A 16,849-nucleotide genomic window follows, 5' to 3' on the forward strand; every position below is an offset into this window, starting at 1 on the left:
CAGGCAAACGGCTGTGAACACCTGTGCCTCTTCCCCTTCCTAAAATCCAATTGCTCGCTAGTGCACCTCAGTTCCTTTCATCAGAATTGCAACAGCCTTTGTTCTTATTGGATTGTGGATGAATCACTTGAAAAATATTTTGGGGCACATTATAGAGGCAATAACATAAAAGTACCTGGAAAATGGCTGTTTTGTTTTCCACTTTGCAAACCCAAACTGGAGCCTGGGGTTGTATTACATATTTTTGTCCTTTTTTAACAGAAGTGTTTTGCTCATTTCCTCTCCATGCTGGGGAAAAGGACATGTGAATCACTCCTGGGTGGGGAGAGAAACTCCTCAGAGGGTGCAGCTTTATCCTTGGCAGGAAGGACTGAGTGAGAGCAGAGGTGAGACCTATACACCTACCTTCCAATCTAGAAAGAGTGGCTGGGAAGAGGGTGGTATATATCTTAGTCTCCACTGAGGACAGAAATGAAGAAAACGGCAGCTGTAAGAACTTAGGCAGGATACCAGAAGGAACTGTATTACTGTAAGGGAACATGTGATTGTGTCCCCTGAAGAGGCTATCTTTGTTGGAGATTTTTGGGATGTTTTCAATCCATTCTCCCCTTAGGCAGAGCAATAGGACAGGTGATTCTTTAAAAGCCCAACAGTGTCACACAAGACTAGGAGTCACACTCTTCCTATTGATATCTTGCTTATCTAAGGCCAGGCATAAGTGCCTTGAAGAACATATGGGCTTCTCAGTGTGGTCAGGAATGTCCCTCTGTCCTGGAGGCCACCGTTTACTCACTCCTTTCCCCTGCTCAGGAAGTACAGGCCACTCTCTTTGTTGTCCCCTTTGAGTCCTGCCACTCCAGGCCTCCAACTGGTGTCCACGTGTCTGTTGCAAACCCTTAAATCACCTCCCAACTCTGCTGCCATCCTGCTGAGAGCTTTCTGAGTCTTAATTCCAATAGTCAACACATCAAAAATGCCAAAGAATAAGGGCAGTCCTGTGACATGTCCCTATAAACTCTGTTAGTGGACATCAACTCATTTACTGCTCAAGCAGTTATGAAGCCAGTGATTGATCCTACCTCATATTCAGAAAAGTGAACCTAAAATCAAAAATGGTTTTGCAAGTTGTTGGAAGACTTAGTTATGCATATGCTAAACATCTTCTCTATTCCGACTCTGGAGAGTCCAAATCATAATACGCTAGCATGACGTAGTCCATGATTAGCTTGCAATCATCTTAAATCACCCCTGTTTTAATACCAGCATGGACTTATCTAACATCTCAGGCCTTATGAAGTAGGAAGAAATTTGAGGGCTGGAACCCCCTGGACAGGATGCTTAACTGGATGGCAGTTACTTCCTCTGAAAAATAAAAAAAATCGAAAAATATTACCTAGATCAGAACATCTCTTGAAATCCTTTGCAGCTTAACAACTACAATCTCTTACTAAACAGCCTCTGCAAACGAAGCTTTTTTCTTTTTCCCCTTCTCATTTGTCAAATAAAATCTGAAGCCTAGGGTAACAGGCAAAGAATAGGCTTTGGAGTCTGAAGGACCCACGTAGAAATCCAGGCTGCCATTTACTTAACCTCTGTGGGCCTGGCTCAGATCCTTATCATAGAAATAAGGACTCTTACATGCAACAGGGCTAATGCATAGTAAACCGTCATTTTCCTTCTCAGTTTAAGTAACAAAGTCACACTCCAAGCACAGACTGACCACGCTGTCTCAACTTTCTCTCAGACATCCTGTCTTGCTTTTTACTCCCTGTAGGAAACGGCTTTGTCCATCCCTTCCAACTAATGTGCTATTAGTTAAGTTTTCTCATGTGGCCAGATATCACCTCTGAATTATAAGTGGAAAGAGTTGTAGAAAGGAGCCATAATGGCAGGAATAATTAATGAGACAGAGCCTTAGGCCATACTCCGTGTTTCTGCTCCAGTCTCATTAACTCTTGAGATCTGCCCCATGCTGGAGCGATCTCCCACCTGTCCCTCCCTGCTCCGAGGCTCTCTGTTGTACCTCTTACTATACTGGATCTGTTAAATGCTTTATATTCCGTTTGCCAACGCAGGGATGATTCAGAACAAGATTGGGTTATTACAAATTCAGGAGGCACTACACACCCGGCTGTCATGTTTCAGTTACCCTTTCTCTCGGTTTAATAAAATTTGCCACACTAATACAAAGCCATCTTTTATCGTTTTCCCTGCAGTTGTAACAACTTGTCCAGCTCCCTCCTGCTAATTAAAGGAGGAGGGGGTGCAGCAGCTCATTGGAAAGTGGTTTTCCAGGGAGGCTGTCAATATCTTTTCGGCCACTTTAGCTTGGTTCTTATGGTCCTTTAACCACCCGCTCCTCCATGATCGGAGCCCTAATGAGGTCGGCAGCTGGTGGCGACATGGCAGGCATGCCCCGCGTGGCGGCGGACGGGGCACCTCGGCTCGCTGGCGGGAGGGAGGACACAGCACTCCCCAGGGCCAGGATGACGTGGGCTCCGCAGCCCGTCCTCCCACGCTGCCCGGGTAGCGCTGCCTGGGCCCTGACGTGGGTGCGACAGACTCACCAGCACAGGGTCCCCAACGGAAGTGCGAGAGGCGGGGCTGGGAGGTGGGCGATTGGACAGGACCCTCGCCCCCAGGCGAAGCAGATAACCGGAAAAGGGAGGCGGTGGGCGAAAAGGAAGCGGGGAGGGGAGGAAAGAGGAGCTGTAAACAAAGAGCTGCCCTTGTGCGGAGTCCTGAGCCGGGTCCAATCAGCCCGCTTCCGGAAGGCCCACGCGCTGCTCGTCAGCCCACTCGGGCGCCTCGAGGACCGAGACGGCTAGCAGGGCGCGGTGCGTCGGGCCCGGTCCATCTGTCCAGCTAATTACCTGCTCCAGCGGCGGCGGCTGCCCTTTAGAACAGCGGCGCGCGGAGGAGCGGGCGCATTAGCATTCCCGGCGGGCGGCCTCGGCGCTCAGGGGCCGCGAGGGGCCGCGGCCGCCGCCAGCGACTGCCCGGGCTGCGGGAAGCCCGGGGGCAAGGGCACCCCGGGGCGAGGCAGGGAGCTGCCCCCGTCCCCGTAGCGGGAGGGCGTGCTCCCCCAGGAGGTACAGTCTCCTCTCCGGGTCCTAAGAGCCTTCCCGTGCGCTTCGACCCCATTCCTAGAGGAACGTCGGGCCGCTGGGCAGGCCCGGGCGAGGTCAAGGCTGAGGCTGGGGAGCTGGGGGGAGGGGGTAGCAGAGCGGACCCCTGATTAGCATGCGGCTGCCGTCGCCTCCTCCCGGCCCCTGCATGGCCGCCGGGATTCCTGGGCCCTCTCTGCGAGCGCGCACACTAATAAGTTTACAAATGGAAGCCGGTGGCGCCGCTTGCAATAAAAGGCAGAAGATCCGCTCCGGCGCTTCAATGAGAGCATTTTCCCCCGTAACAAGGGGCTGGATTCAGCTGCCTGGTGCCGTCTGAGCGGGGCGAGTTGCCAGAGTAACGAAGGCCTAGAGCACACGTGGGGAGATGGAGCTGGCTGCTGCTCCAGGGCTCGCCTCCGCGCCAGCACGCCCAGGCCCTGCAGACCTTCCTCAGACCGGCAACCCCATTCTCTTGGGCATCACCTCCCCCGACCCCAGCTTTTCCATTGCACACTCTCTGAGGATCCCCAGCCTTTAAAAGGCTCTCAGGGTGGTTGTATTAAGTGCCCAGACACCACAAGAGAGCCAACTCTGAGATGGATAGATAACGTGCCAGTCCTTGGTCACCAGTGGGGAGGCAGACTGAATCCTGGCTGTGCTCAGAGCAGCCTGGGATATATAACAGACCCCAAGGACTGATAGATGCCAGAACTGGCACAAACAGCAGAGAGAAAGCCCTAGGGATTCGTGAGCTGTCTGAACATGAGCTGTGTACTTCCCCAGCCACCAGGGAAGGGTGGAGGGCTATTCAGAGCCGCCACTTGATTTCCTGGCATGGAGGGGGGACCAAAGGACAGGTTCTGGAAGTGTTCCGGTTGATGAACTGAAGGAGGCAGCCAGCCCTATAATAAACAAACCCCTCCATTCCACCCATAACCGCAAGACCACAGCTGTTGCTTTCTCTTTCTAACAGAGCCCAAGACAGAATCCAGCCTTGGGTACTCAGTTTTCCAAGTTTGCATTTTATAAACCAGAAAGTTAAAGTTGCTCTCCATCCTGCTTTCTTCCCAGGGATTGTGTTAATCTCCTTTTTCAAGTTTGTTCTTGGGCACAGGGTTCATCCAGATGGCAGAAGTTGTTCTTTACAGCCTAGAAAAGCTGGGGTTCCAGGGCACCTGGAAACAGATGTGTCTGCCTCCTATCATGCCCCACACTACCATCACCAGAGGATGTCAACCTGTTCCCTTTTGTATAAGTCTGGTATTCGAGACTCTCTGTGACCTGATTGTTATCACCTTCCTGGCTTCTCTCTCCTCTTGCACCCTGGCTCCAGCCCGCTTACCTTGACTTAAACAAAAGACCTCACACACTTCTGAGTGTTTGTGTAAACTCTTCCCTGTCCCCAATATCCTAGCTCCCTTTCTTCCCCTGGCTGGCCCTACACATCCTCCCATATTCAGCTCAGACATGGTCTCCTCTAGGAAGCCCTCCCTGGTTTTTTTACCATCCATCCAAGGCTGAGTTAGTCCCCCATCTTGGTCAGTCTTCCATTGTTATAACAAAATACCTGATGCAGGGGGACATATAAAGAAAAGGGGATTGTTTTGACTCGTAGTTTTGGAGGCTGAAATTCTAAGATCAGGGAGACCCTTCTGTTCAGCCTCTGGAGAGGGCCTTCTGACTACTTCCCAACATAGCAATGGCATCATGAAATAGGACCACCTGAGAGCCTGGGCAGCGGGTGCAGAAGAAATCACACTTGGTGACAAAGAATGGAAATAAGAGAGCAGGGAGGGGCCAGTCTGGCTCTTTTATCACACCTGCTCTTGAATTAACTAGTCTTGTCCTTCAAGATCTAACTCAGCTCTAACTCACCTCCAGGAGAGCAGAACTAAATCCAACATGATGGTGGCCTCGCCCTCATCACCTCCCCTTAAGCCCCACCTCCCTCTCTTTCTTCCTTTCTTCCTCCCTCATTTCCTTTTCTTTTTGGTATTGGGGATTGGGCCCAGGGATGCTGTACCCCTGAGCTATACCCTAGCCCTTTTTACTTTGTATTTTGAGACAGGATCTTGCCAAATTGCCCAGGCTGACCTCAAACTTGCAATCCTCCTCCTTTAACCTCCTGAGTGGCTGGGATTACAGTGTGTGCCACTGCACCTGATGCAGGCACAATCTCTTAAAGGTCTACTACCTCTCGATATTAAATTGGAGATCAAAATTCCAGCTTATGTACCTTTCGGGACAAACTATACCCAAACCATAGCAGCCCTAAATATACTCCTATTCTCCTCCTATAGACAGTGAGCTCCTTAGTTTTGGTTTGGGGGTTAGTCAGATGTCAATTTGATTCTTAGCTCTGGGATGGCATTTTAATTTCTCTGAATCACAGTTTCCTTATTAAAAATGGATAATAATATCTTAATGCTGGTAGGATTAAAAGAATTAATGTATTCAAAGTATTTAGCACAGTGCCTGGCACAGGGTGGCCAGACTCTTCCCTTTAGTATTTGCGTCTCCTCTGTATCAAGCACATCTGGCACATTCTAATCACTTAGTCATAATCATGGAGTAAATGAGTGATGAAAGGAAGAACATGGCATGGTTCCGAGGCCCTTCACCACCCTGGCTATTTTCCCTAGATATGCTTTGGTTTATTTGTAGCCCTTTTGAAGTGAGTCACAAAGAACTGGTGACCAAATCATGCGCCACCAAATCATATGCTAGTCACTGGATGTACATGTGCAATGAGTGCGAGTCACCATCTGACCCAGGTGGGAAAGAGCAACACAGAGAAGACTGCAGGTGACAGGTAACTCCCTCACCTTGGGGCTTCTGGAGGAGAGAAAGGCGATGTGGGGTGGTCATTCTCCCTGGAAGACAGAATCCTGTCCCTCCCTTTACTGTACCCTTGTGGACTGGGATACAAGGGCTGCCCCCTATGTAACCTGAGAACCATTGCTGGGATGCCTACTGAGTATTCTGGAGAGTCCCAGAATAGCTCCCCACTGCCCCCTGCATTGGAAAGACGACCACCAGGGCAGGCACCAGACTGCTTCCTCTGAGGTGGGGAAAAGCAGGGCCTTGCAGGTGGGCATGTGTCAAGAAAGGCCACGCCTGAGGGACAGAAGGAAGGGACTGCAGGGATGCAGGCTTAACCATAAAGAACCTTCATCAAAACTGACTGGAGGGATGGTGCGCAGTGTCGCACACCTGTAATCCCAGTGACTGGGGAGGCTGAGACAGGAGGATCTCGAGTTCAGAGCCAGCCTCAGCAACTTACCCTGGCACTAAGCAATTCAATGACACCCTGAACCTAAATAAAAAATACAAAATGGGGCTGGGGATGTGGCTTAGTGGTTAAATGCCCCTGAGTTCAATCCCTAGTACCCCCCAAAAAATTGACTGGAGGGCTGGGGGTGCAGCCCAGTGGTAGAGCACTTACCTAACATACACAAGGCCCTGGTTTGATCCCCAGCACTGGGGGAAATAAAAAAAAAAAAAAAAACTGGCTGGACTTCAAAGTCTCCCATGCTGATGACCCACAGCAGCCAACCTGTCCCTAGATGCCCCTCAGCTGTGACATTACTGCTCACCACCCACTTCACTCGGCATCTCCCTCCCCACCTGGGACCACACAGAGGGAGGGACTGGCTCCCTCCCTCCCTAGCTGTTTTGCAATTTTAATTTCTCACCTTCCTAAACAGCCAAGATTTATGGCACACTTGACAGAAATATTTAATTTTCCAAATGTCTATTATTCAAAGGCTGTGGAAATCTCCAGCCCTAACATTTCCACATTAATATCCATTGAGAGCTGAGGCCAAATAAAGATATTCCCAGCAGTGTGGAAGGGGGGTAAGGAAGGGAAAGAAATCCTCAGGGGGGAGGGGCAAATGAAATCCCCCAGAATTCATAGCGTCTCTACCACTCTTGCTAAGTCAAATAGCTATGCTTTTTTGATTGTGATTATCATCTGTGAGCACTGATTATGTGCCAGGTATTGTGCAAAGCAATTTTAACAGCCATGATCTCATTAAAGCCTCACAACCCTATCAGGTAGCTACTATAATTTATCCCATTTTATAAGGTGAGGAAACCGAGGCGTGGAAAAATCTAATATTAGCCAACTGGTGGAATGGAGGATCTGGAACCAGAACCCCAATTTGACTGACTTTACTGTCATACTGTCTCTTTTAGGTGCATGGTGGAAACTTTCTTTCTGGTGGTTCCACAACTTCATATTCAATTTAATCCCCTATCTCATTACTGGATAGATTTCATCGGTATGTTCAGCGTGCGTACATGAGCTACACACAGAGCCTATGGGATGGAGAGCGTAATAAACACGGGGTGGGGTCCCTTGTCTACCACAGACTTACAATCTGTTTGGAAAGCTGGGCATGTATGCAAGCAGCAGCCACAACAGGCAGCACAATGACACCACCTCCCTAGGGGACTCACCTCTGTCCTGATATCAAGCAGGAAACAAAAAGACCTCTGAACAGGCCCCTCTCCCAGCCGTCTCCCATGCTGATTCAGTTTATATGCACTCAGTGCAGAACAAGCTGTCTGGCAAAGGCAAGAGACAAGTGAAAGGGAAGAGGAGAGAAAAACAGAGAAGTGGATAAAGGGCTCAAGAAGTTCAGCAGTCTGGGCAACATGGCAGGGTGGAGAGAACCCAGAAGATCCTGCCAGCCACTGGGAGAACCTTCCCTGGAGTACAGGGTAGGAGCTGGTGTTTATATTAATGACCCTGAGTAATGAAAAAAATGATCAAATGGTGTTCTATGCATGCTGTTTAAGGAAATGTGCATAACAATCATACTCTTCTTACATCCTTTTAGACAGAAATATTTCATCACAGCAGTCAAATATTGGTTTTACGTTTGGATGCTTAAAGGAGTAAGCTTCAATCTGCTGAAATGCCAGATAAAATACAAATTATAGCATAAGTAAGCACCTTGACCAGTCAGGACAAGGTGTCCATGGTGGGCAGGAGTGGATTCTGCCTGCTCAGGGTCCAGCACAGGCAAGCACCCAGGAAGGAGGGCTGTGACCAGGGTGCTGGGCCCATGTGACTCCTTTATCCAGGGCCAAGGAAGGAGAAGAGCTCAGGCATCTGGGCTCCCTCCAGAGTTAGTCCTGGGGGCTGAGGACCTGGCTTCCCCAGCTCTCAGGAGGCTGCATATAGGAAAGTACTGCCATCACCTAGCCTAGGGGGCCCATGCTTCGCCATGGAGGCCACACTCCCAGAGTTCTCCGCGAGTCCTTGTCTGCATCCCCAGCTGCCATCCCAGCTGATAAGCGTGAAGGCTTTCTATCTTCCCTTGCCTGGTCCTAAATGGCTCTAGTCAGCTACTGTCTGAAGAAGTGACAGGAAGAAGGAACAAAGTAAAAAAATGAGGGCCCCTCGTGTCACTATGGGGAGGCCTCTCAAGGATCTCAGGAGTCTTGGTCAAACCACTCACTGTCAAGCTGGAGCAAGACAAAGAATCAGAGGTAGAGCAGCTTGGGTTGCGGCTCAGCGGCAGAGGGCTTGCCTCACATGTATGAGACACTGGGTTAGTTCCTCAGCACCACATAAAATAGGTAAATAAAAATAAAGGTGTAGTGTCCAACTACAACTAAAACAATATTAAAAAAAAAAAAAAAGAAAAGAAAAAGAATGAGATGGAGAGAGGCCATACCAGCCTGGAAGTCTAAAACTTTCTGTATGTCTTTCTCTGTGGGCCCAAAATGTCCCCTGAACCCACTCTGTTGGCTAAACACATGCAACTACTTATATCTAATCCACTCATTTGTTAATTCCCTAGCATTTACGTGTGTCCGAATGCGGCTACACCAACATGACTGTGAACTGAAGACCTCCATGGAGTTTTTAGCTTACTTCATGCAGGGGAAAGGAACTAACATTTATAAAGAACCTACTGAAACACGCTTCATGTTAGCTTATCTCATTTAATCTCAGAAGAGCCCTCAAAGGTAAATATTATTTTCATTTGACACAGAAAACTGAGGCTGGGCTAGGGTTGTGGCTCAGTGGTAGAGCGCTTACATAGCATGTGTGAGGCACTGGATTCAATCCTCAGCACCACGTTAAAATAAATAAATAAATAAATAAAACAAAGATTTTTTTAAAAAGTCAATGTAAAAATGAATTTAAAAAAAGAAAAAGAAAACTGAGGCTCAGGTTTAAGTAACTTCTCAATGTCACACAGCTGATAAGTGTCAAAACAGGGATTCTGCTTCAGGTCCACTGAGTCTGACTCCAAGTACCATGGCCAATGCCTTCTGATGTATTCACCAGCAAAAGAGAAGAGAGAGAGGGAGGGGGTGGGGGAGGAGAGAGAAGTGCCTTTGAGGGGCAAATCTAGGAATAAAAAGACCTCTTCTGCCTTCAGACGAGAATGTTACTCCTCTGTGGCCCTGGCCTGGCTGGTGTTTCGGAGGCTGACTTACGTGATGAATGGGCTCAGGCACACGTGAGACATAATATGTCTTGATTTAGTGGAGCGCTTGATAGGTCGTCTGATGAAATTTTACTTGCAAAATTAATTCCGATTGTCTTGGCGAGGTACTCCTGTCACCCAGACTGGAGGCTGGAAACTGTAAGCAAGGAGACGCGAGAGGAGGCTGCCAGGGCCGGTGCCGCCTGAGAGGACACTCGGACACAGGAGGCTTCGCCCTGACATGGCGGAGCAGAGCGAGCAGCTAGAAGATGGTAGGCTGGATGTGAGGACGGGGAAGAGTGAAGGTAGAGGTAGAGGTGAGGGAGGGCACAGGGCTCTTCCAGTTCCCAAATTCTAAGCAGCTATAAAACCCCGCCTATGACAGCACTGAGAGCCGGTGGCTTTGCAGCAGGGGTCAGGGGTCAGGGGTCAGTGCCTTCTGTAGACCAGAAGAGCTGCTCAGGAGGATGTCAGCTCACACCAAGAAGGAAGAGAGGGACCGGGGAAGGTGTGGCAAGATGTAGGGAGGGTGACTAAGGCGGAAGAGTCAGAGGCCCAGCACACAGTGGAGCTAAACCGACCCAGGGGCGGGAATGGGACTGCCATTCACAATTAGGGAGAAGGAGGCAAGAGGAGATGAATCACTGTAATTATGACCTGCGGGGCATAGTTGAGAACAACAGTGCTCCCCGAGTGCCCCCGCAAGAGCAGAAGGTACTATTTCTTTTTACTCCTAAAATAAAGGTCAAGGTTCAACCCATTCCCAAGACTGGTGCTACCTAGGGTAGGCTGAGGAACCCGGTGGCTTAGAGAGACTGGGTGGGCCAAAGGGAAACCAGGCCAATCCAGAACCCAGCAGGTGTACCCCAGAGTCTGCTGCCTCTTCATCTTCATGGAATTGCAGGAGGTAAGTGGAATTGTCCAGGTGAGGAGGTGGGAGAGGGGGACAGGCACTTTGTATTGTCCTCATGGAGGGAATGGATCCAGTGTGCATGTGGAAGGGTTTATGCTGGCTGTCATGAAGGGCAGAGCAGAAACAGGGAGGTTAAGGGAGGATGGTCACTGGGCCAGGAGAGAAGCTGGCAGAGGGAAACAGTGGTTAGATTTGGGGGTCTGTTTGAAAGGGAGGACAAACAAGGTGGTTGGGGCTGGACTATGGGGTGGGGGAGGAGGAAAGGCATCATGGATGAATATATTCGTGAATGTGGGTGACAGACTGTGCTCGTGCAGAGGGCGGGTGATGAGGCTCCCCATCCGGGCTTGTCCTCCCCACCTTTCTTCAGTTTAAACCTTGACCTAGACCTGCCCCTCTGACTATCTGACAACTGACTTTAATCCAAGTTAAACGGCTCTGTGGGTGCTGGCATGGAAACCTCACCCTCCCTGAAAATGTATTTCTATGAGAACTGCACTCAAGTAGCCCAGAGTGAACTTATAAATAAAAGTTAGAAATACGACCTGTACACAGTGGGCAGTGGCTGGATAAACACTGCTGCTGCCTAAGTTGTCAACTCCAAGGTAAAGCAGTTTTTATTGCCCCCAAGACAAATGGCCCAGCATGGCCGTGATTCCCCATGGGCAGGGGCATGGATAATGGTGACGGGGAAGCAGCCTCAAGGCCTCTCAGGATGACAGGTAAGAGGAAGTTGCATTCTCTGAAACATGCAGCTTTCCCAAGAAGTGGAAAGGCCACCCCACCTCACTTCTCACTTCCTAGGCACTGGATGCTTCTAGACTGCATGTGCCTTTTCCAGCCTACCCAGAAGTGGGTAGGTTGGGAAAGGCAGGTGGACCACAAGAGGAAAGGATGCCCACTGAGCGCACCTGGTGGTAGCCTCAGCCGCAGAGTGGATTTTACTTCGAGAAGATGAGAAAGTATTTGAATATTGGCTCCTTGAAGCGAGTACATAAGCAGAGCCGGGTAGGAAGCTTTCTTAGCAACCTTGATGCAAATCAGACCCGGAGAAATGAACGGCAGCCCTCTGACTGCTGTGTCAGAGCCAGAGAGGCTTTTCTCCTTCTCATCTGGCCCTAGCTGCCTTGCCTGGCTTTTTGTTCATCACCCAATAATGAGCGCTCCCGCACCTAATGCATAAACAGGAAGCCCCTTGCTGGGCTTTCCGTTGGAAATCCCAACCAGCAGAAAGCACACACCTTCTAGGGCTTAGCTTCTGGCTTCCATTTGCACAAGTTAAGCATGAAGTCATGGGACAGATGGACAGTCAGCACAGCCACATCAGTGCTGTGACCATTACGCGCATAGCCTGCAGGACATGGGGACAGCAGCTGTGGTCTGGGACTGCAGAGAGCTTCCCATGTCTCAACCACTTCAGAAGCAACCAGCTCCTTCTTGTTGACTTCTGCAAGCCACCTCTAGGGATACTGGCTTTGCAATGTGGTGGCACCAGCCCTTCCTCCACTGTTGTCCTTACCCTGGAGCTGAGCAGATGTTCTCCATTTGAAAGGAGGGAACAGATGCATAAGGGCTCACCAACTGAGCCTGACTCACCAGAGAAGGGAAGGAAAGAGGAGGCCGGCCTCCTGCCTTGACCAGTGTTGACAGTGTGGCAAAAAACTTGGAGAAGAACAAGATCTAAATAGAGACAGGAGTCTGTGCAGGGGCCACTAGGTTGGGAGCTACTGTCACTCTACAAAAAGGACTGACTACCATACGAACTCTTAAAAAGTGGCAGAACTCACTTGATGCTGCGTAGGTTAAGAATGATCAGCTGCCACGGCCAGCTCCCAGGGCTGTCTCAGAACACGCACTTTCTCTGTTAATGACATCCTGGCTCCAAAACTCATCTGAAGATATTTTCACTGGTCTTATTTGAGCCTGGCCCTAGATTTTCTAAATTTCAAACATTCATATTTATCCATCTTTCTTTCTTTCATTCACACAGCCTTACGTGTATCTATAGCACAGCGTCTTTCAGATACTGTGTGTGTGTGTATGTGTGTGTTTGTATGTGTGTGTGTGTGTGTGTGTGTGTGTGTGTGAGAGAGAGAGAGAGAGAGAGAGAGAGAAGCCTTTTAACATTGTGCATAAGTGTAAGCATCCCCCCATCCATCCTGGTTTCAACTGCACCAAAACCTCCCAAAGTGGTTTCTGTTTGGAAACCTGAACTTGACCCTGACTTTGACCTTCCCAGATCTCCTGCCCTGCCCCTCCTGCACTCTGCCAGTGTTGTCAGTGCACCATCTAGTTTGCTAGGGAGAAGGAAATGTCTGTGACACCCAAGGCAACTGACAGCTGCTCACCTGCCCAAGTTTCCACAGCACATGGTCCTCACTCCCAGCCTGTTCCCTGACCCCTCTTAACCTGCCGCTCTCCAGATCCAGAGGGCTTTCTCACACACTGCTCCTGACCCTGAGGGAGCCATGTGCTTGTTTACTATACCCACCAAGTTCAAGCCAGGATTTCTTTTCCCTTCAGCCTCTTAGAAAATTAGCCAGTTTCTCATTTCTCCAGGCCCAGGTCAAGTTCACGTGGGCTCCAACACTTTCACTCCCTTCCTACCCCTCACTGTTTCCACTCTATCCCTTCCCTGTCTCTCCCTGAGACACACACCTGTCTGCAGATGTCCTCTCCTAGGTCACCAGTGACCTCTGAATTAATCTCAACCTCCTGTGACTCCTCAGAAGTGGGGGACCTGGTTGCCACCCCTCTCCTGTCTCTTGGTTTCCATGGCGCCACCTGTCCTGGTTTCCCCATTCTCCTCTGTCCTTCCAAAGGCCCACTGCTGAAAAGCTGACTATTGGGGTTTGAATGCTGTCCCTGCTGTAACTCCTGGTGCTCTTGCTGGCCAATCTCATCTGAACCCTCCGCCTATCTGCTGATGATCCCAAGCCCTCATTCCCAGCGCCTTCCCTGTCTAGAGGAATCTTGGGTATGTGTGATGAGAGCCCGTTATTACCCCTCCCTTGCCGATAACCTCAAATCCTTCACCCCTTCTCCCTCCTTCCTTTGACTCCCTCCTTAGCTAAATCCCAAGTCCACCTAGACCCAATTCTTTATCTCCAATGCCTACACCAGCAACAGAGCATTTCTGGAGAAATCCACAATGCAGGTTGTCTCCTGGCATTTTCTCTCTCTCTCTCTCTCTCTCTCTCTCTCTCTCTCTCTCTCTCGTACTGGGCATTGAACTCAGGTGCATACTAACACTGATCTGCATCCTCAATCACTGTGTTTTATTTTGAGACAGGATTTCACTAAGTTGCTGAGGATGGCCTTGAACTTGGGATCCTCCTGCCTCAGCCTCTGAGTCACTGGGATCATAGGTGTGTGCCACTGCACCCAGCTTCCTTGCATTTTCAACTTGCAGCTGCAAGCTTCAAAAGGGCCCTCAAGGATGCTCTATGACCTCCTGCCAGCCCCAGCAACACGGTCACCCAGCTCCCCCAGGCTGCTCTGCCCTTCCTCTCTCCTCCAGCCTCCCCTGCACTCACAGCCCTGTCTCTTAGTCTGTTGGGAAAACAGGCACACGGGCACCTCCACCACAAGCCCTACCTGCTCACCTCCTCCTGGCTTCATCTCCATCCTCCCTCCTCACAGTGGCACAACAGTTCCTGCTCCAGCCAAGCCACTTGTCTTCTGAATGCCAATCTCTCACTCCCTCCAGCCCTTCATTCAGGGAGTTACCCCCACCTGGAAACTACCAGCTTCCCTCTATACTCAGGTTATTCCATCACTAGGTACTCATGTTCTGCCATCCCCTGTCTTTAAAACTAGAAAGCCAAAGGCCCCATGGTGCATGCCTGAAATCCCAGCAACTAGGGAGGCTGAGGCAGGAGGATCACAAGTTCAAGGCAGCCTCAGCAACTTAGTGAGACCCTGTCTTAAAAAAAGGGCTGGGGATGTGGCTCAGTGGTTAAGCATCCTTGGGATCAATGTCTTGTACATCCCCCCCAAAAATAGAAGGCCTTCCCCTGACCCCACACTTCCTCCAGCCTGTGCTCCTGACCACAGCACACCTCAAAGGACTCTCTGTGCTCATCTCCCTGTTCCTCTCCCACCGCGAATGCTTTAGTCACCTATCTGACCTCATAGCAAGGTCACTGATGACCACCATGCTGTAGACGTTTCCATGTTCTCCTGAGTGGCCTCTCAGCACCACAGGACCCTTCTCCCTTCCCCGCTCCTCTGGGCACTCCTTCCTCCATGCTGCAGTGAGACGTGCTTTCTGGGCCGGCCTCCCTTTTCTGAGGCCACCCCTGCTCCATTCCCACTGCTGACCTCCCCACCTCCACCTGGTGTGCCTCAGGACCATCCACAGCCCTCTCTTCAACATCTGTTTCCTCCCTACAGTGTCTTCCACTCTCCTCATTATCATTGGTCATTATCTCCAATGACCCCCAAATTCTACCTCTAGCCTTGACCTTCTGCAAGAGACTGCTCCACAGAGAACAGCTTCCCTCCAACTCACACCCACCCAACCTGGACCTGGTCAGTCCCTGGAACAGCCCCGTCCTGCTCCTTCACCCACCCAAAGCCTCAGTCCAGCAGTGGCAGGAGTCTCCTACCATCACACTGTTGAAATCTGTCCATTCAACTGCAGCCACCAAGTCCAAGCCACTTCTTCTCCCACCTGAGTGCAGCCTCACGAGATGGTCTCTTGCTTCCCCGTCACCCCTCGACAGCCCATTCTCCCTGTGGCAGCCACTGCGCCCTTTGAAAAATGTAAATCAGACCTTGTGGCTTTTCCACTCAGAATCCTTTAATGGCTTTTCACTGCACTTAGAACCAAACCCGTTGCAAGTGACAGAAAACCCAACTCAAACTGGCTTCAATGATAGCAACTAATTTATTGATAGTAAAATGGCTGAAGCAGTTGTCGCCCTCCCATCTTCACACCTCAATATCCAGCGGCAGCTTTTTTCTAAAAGCCATAGAGGGGCTCCCAAGGATAGAGGCAGCCTTGGCAGCTCAGCTGAGAGTCCTCAGCCCCCCGGGGACTCTGCTTAGCAGGGTCCCTTGTGTCCCCTCATTGCAGCAGCTGCCGCCTCTCCCAGCTCCTCCTCTGCACCCCGGCTCTGCCAGCTGCTCACAAGCCAGCCCTCCTTAGCCTCCCTGGTCCCAGCTCCTATGGGGAGCGGAGCAGCTGGGCTCTGGTGGGGGCTCTGGCTGGGCCTCCCTCCTGTCTCCCTCACGTCCTCTTAAGCCCACGCCTCCAAGCAGGTGCTGCTGCGGCACCCAGGCAGGTGTCGCCCCTTCTTCCTTACAGCTGTGTCTGTCTACATCAACCCACTCACAGCACCCCGTGGGCATGTCTTTTCCAATAACAAACAGCCAGGAAACAGAGCATCCTTCCAAGCCCCCGGGGTCCCATCACTGTCTTGGATGATAAAGTGGGGAAGCGCGAAATCCTGGCCACATACCACAGGCGCCGAGCCTGAGAAACCCCCAGCCCAGCACGCCACACAGGTACTGTATGGTCGTAGGTCAGTCAGGCGACATGTGCTCCCCTATCTGTGCAAGAGAGCCCTCTCTCCCCCTGCACATTTGGTCACCTCTGCCAATGATACTTGATAACTCATCTAACCTCTTAGGGCTCCAGGACCCTATCTATAAAGGGCAGGGGTCTTGGTGCTGGGGTAGGTGGCCCTAAGGTCAGGCCTCTGCCCTGGAGTTTCCACATCCATGGTGATTCTCCCCTCTTCATGCAACCTCCCGCTGCCACCAGAGCATGCTTCCCCAAACATCAAAAGGATGTGTCAATCTTTCTCTTAAACCCAACTCCGGGAAAAGAAAGTCCAAGTCCCCGAGCAAGGCCAACTTGCCTCTGGAGCCTCTTCTCCACCCACTTCTACTGCACACTGAGGTCCACCCTGCCGTACCTGTGCTTGGGATCCCCTTGCCTTTTGCCCCGCATCTCCACCTAGTACTCTCTACTTAACAAGGCTCTGCTCGAATGGCCCCGCATCCAAGCCCACCGCCAGCCCCTAATCAGAACGAAAGTCCCCTCACTGGGCATCCAGGTGTTGGGTCCTCCCCTACACTCCTACCCTAGCCAGCGAGGCGTATGGAGTATTCTCATACAGCAAGGAGCTCTGGGTGCCTGGGGGGTAGGGGGCAGTGTGGGCCTCAGAGACTGGGAGGCCTGCACTGTGACTGCATACCAGACACGGTGACCACACTCTCACACAGACATTAGGAAGGGTGCCCATGCCCAGTGTCCTTCCTCTGTGGACTGCGGTCCCCACGTGAGGGTTCCCACAGGCGCCCCGAGAGTCTCCCAGCCTGGCTGTGCCCAGCAGCACCGGGTGGCAGCCCCCCTCACCCCAGCA

At 51.0% G+C, this 16,849-nt stretch overlaps 1 protein-coding gene and 1 long non-coding RNA gene across 2 annotated transcripts in view; one reads left to right on the plus strand and one right to left on the minus strand.

Moving 5' to 3' along the window:
- Positions 1 to 3,349, minus strand: part of Grik4 (glutamate ionotropic receptor kainate type subunit 4) — a 363,614-nt gene extending 360,265 nt beyond the window's left edge. The window contains exon 1 of the mRNA XM_048795923.1: positions 2,874 to 3,349. The gene's annotated coding sequence lies outside the window, so the exon portion shown is untranslated. The remainder of the gene's footprint in view (positions 1 to 2,873) is intronic.
- A 585-nt stretch (positions 3,350 to 3,934) lies between these two features.
- On the plus strand, positions 3,935 to 9,155 carry LOC125613961. The gene is made up of 4 exons (XR_007344585.1): positions 3,935 to 5,922; positions 7,311 to 7,396; positions 7,668 to 7,838; positions 8,927 to 9,155. It is a non-coding gene; the product is annotated as an uncharacterized LOC125613961 (long non-coding RNA).
- The last annotated feature ends 7,694 nt before the right edge of the window (positions 9,156 to 16,849 follow it).

Source organism: Marmota marmota, unplaced genomic scaffold (genome assembly GCF_001458135.2).
Source record: "Marmota marmota marmota unplaced genomic scaffold, marMar, whole genome shotgun sequence".
In the NCBI taxonomy this organism is placed as follows: Eukaryota; Metazoa; Chordata; class Mammalia; order Rodentia; family Sciuridae; genus Marmota; species Marmota marmota.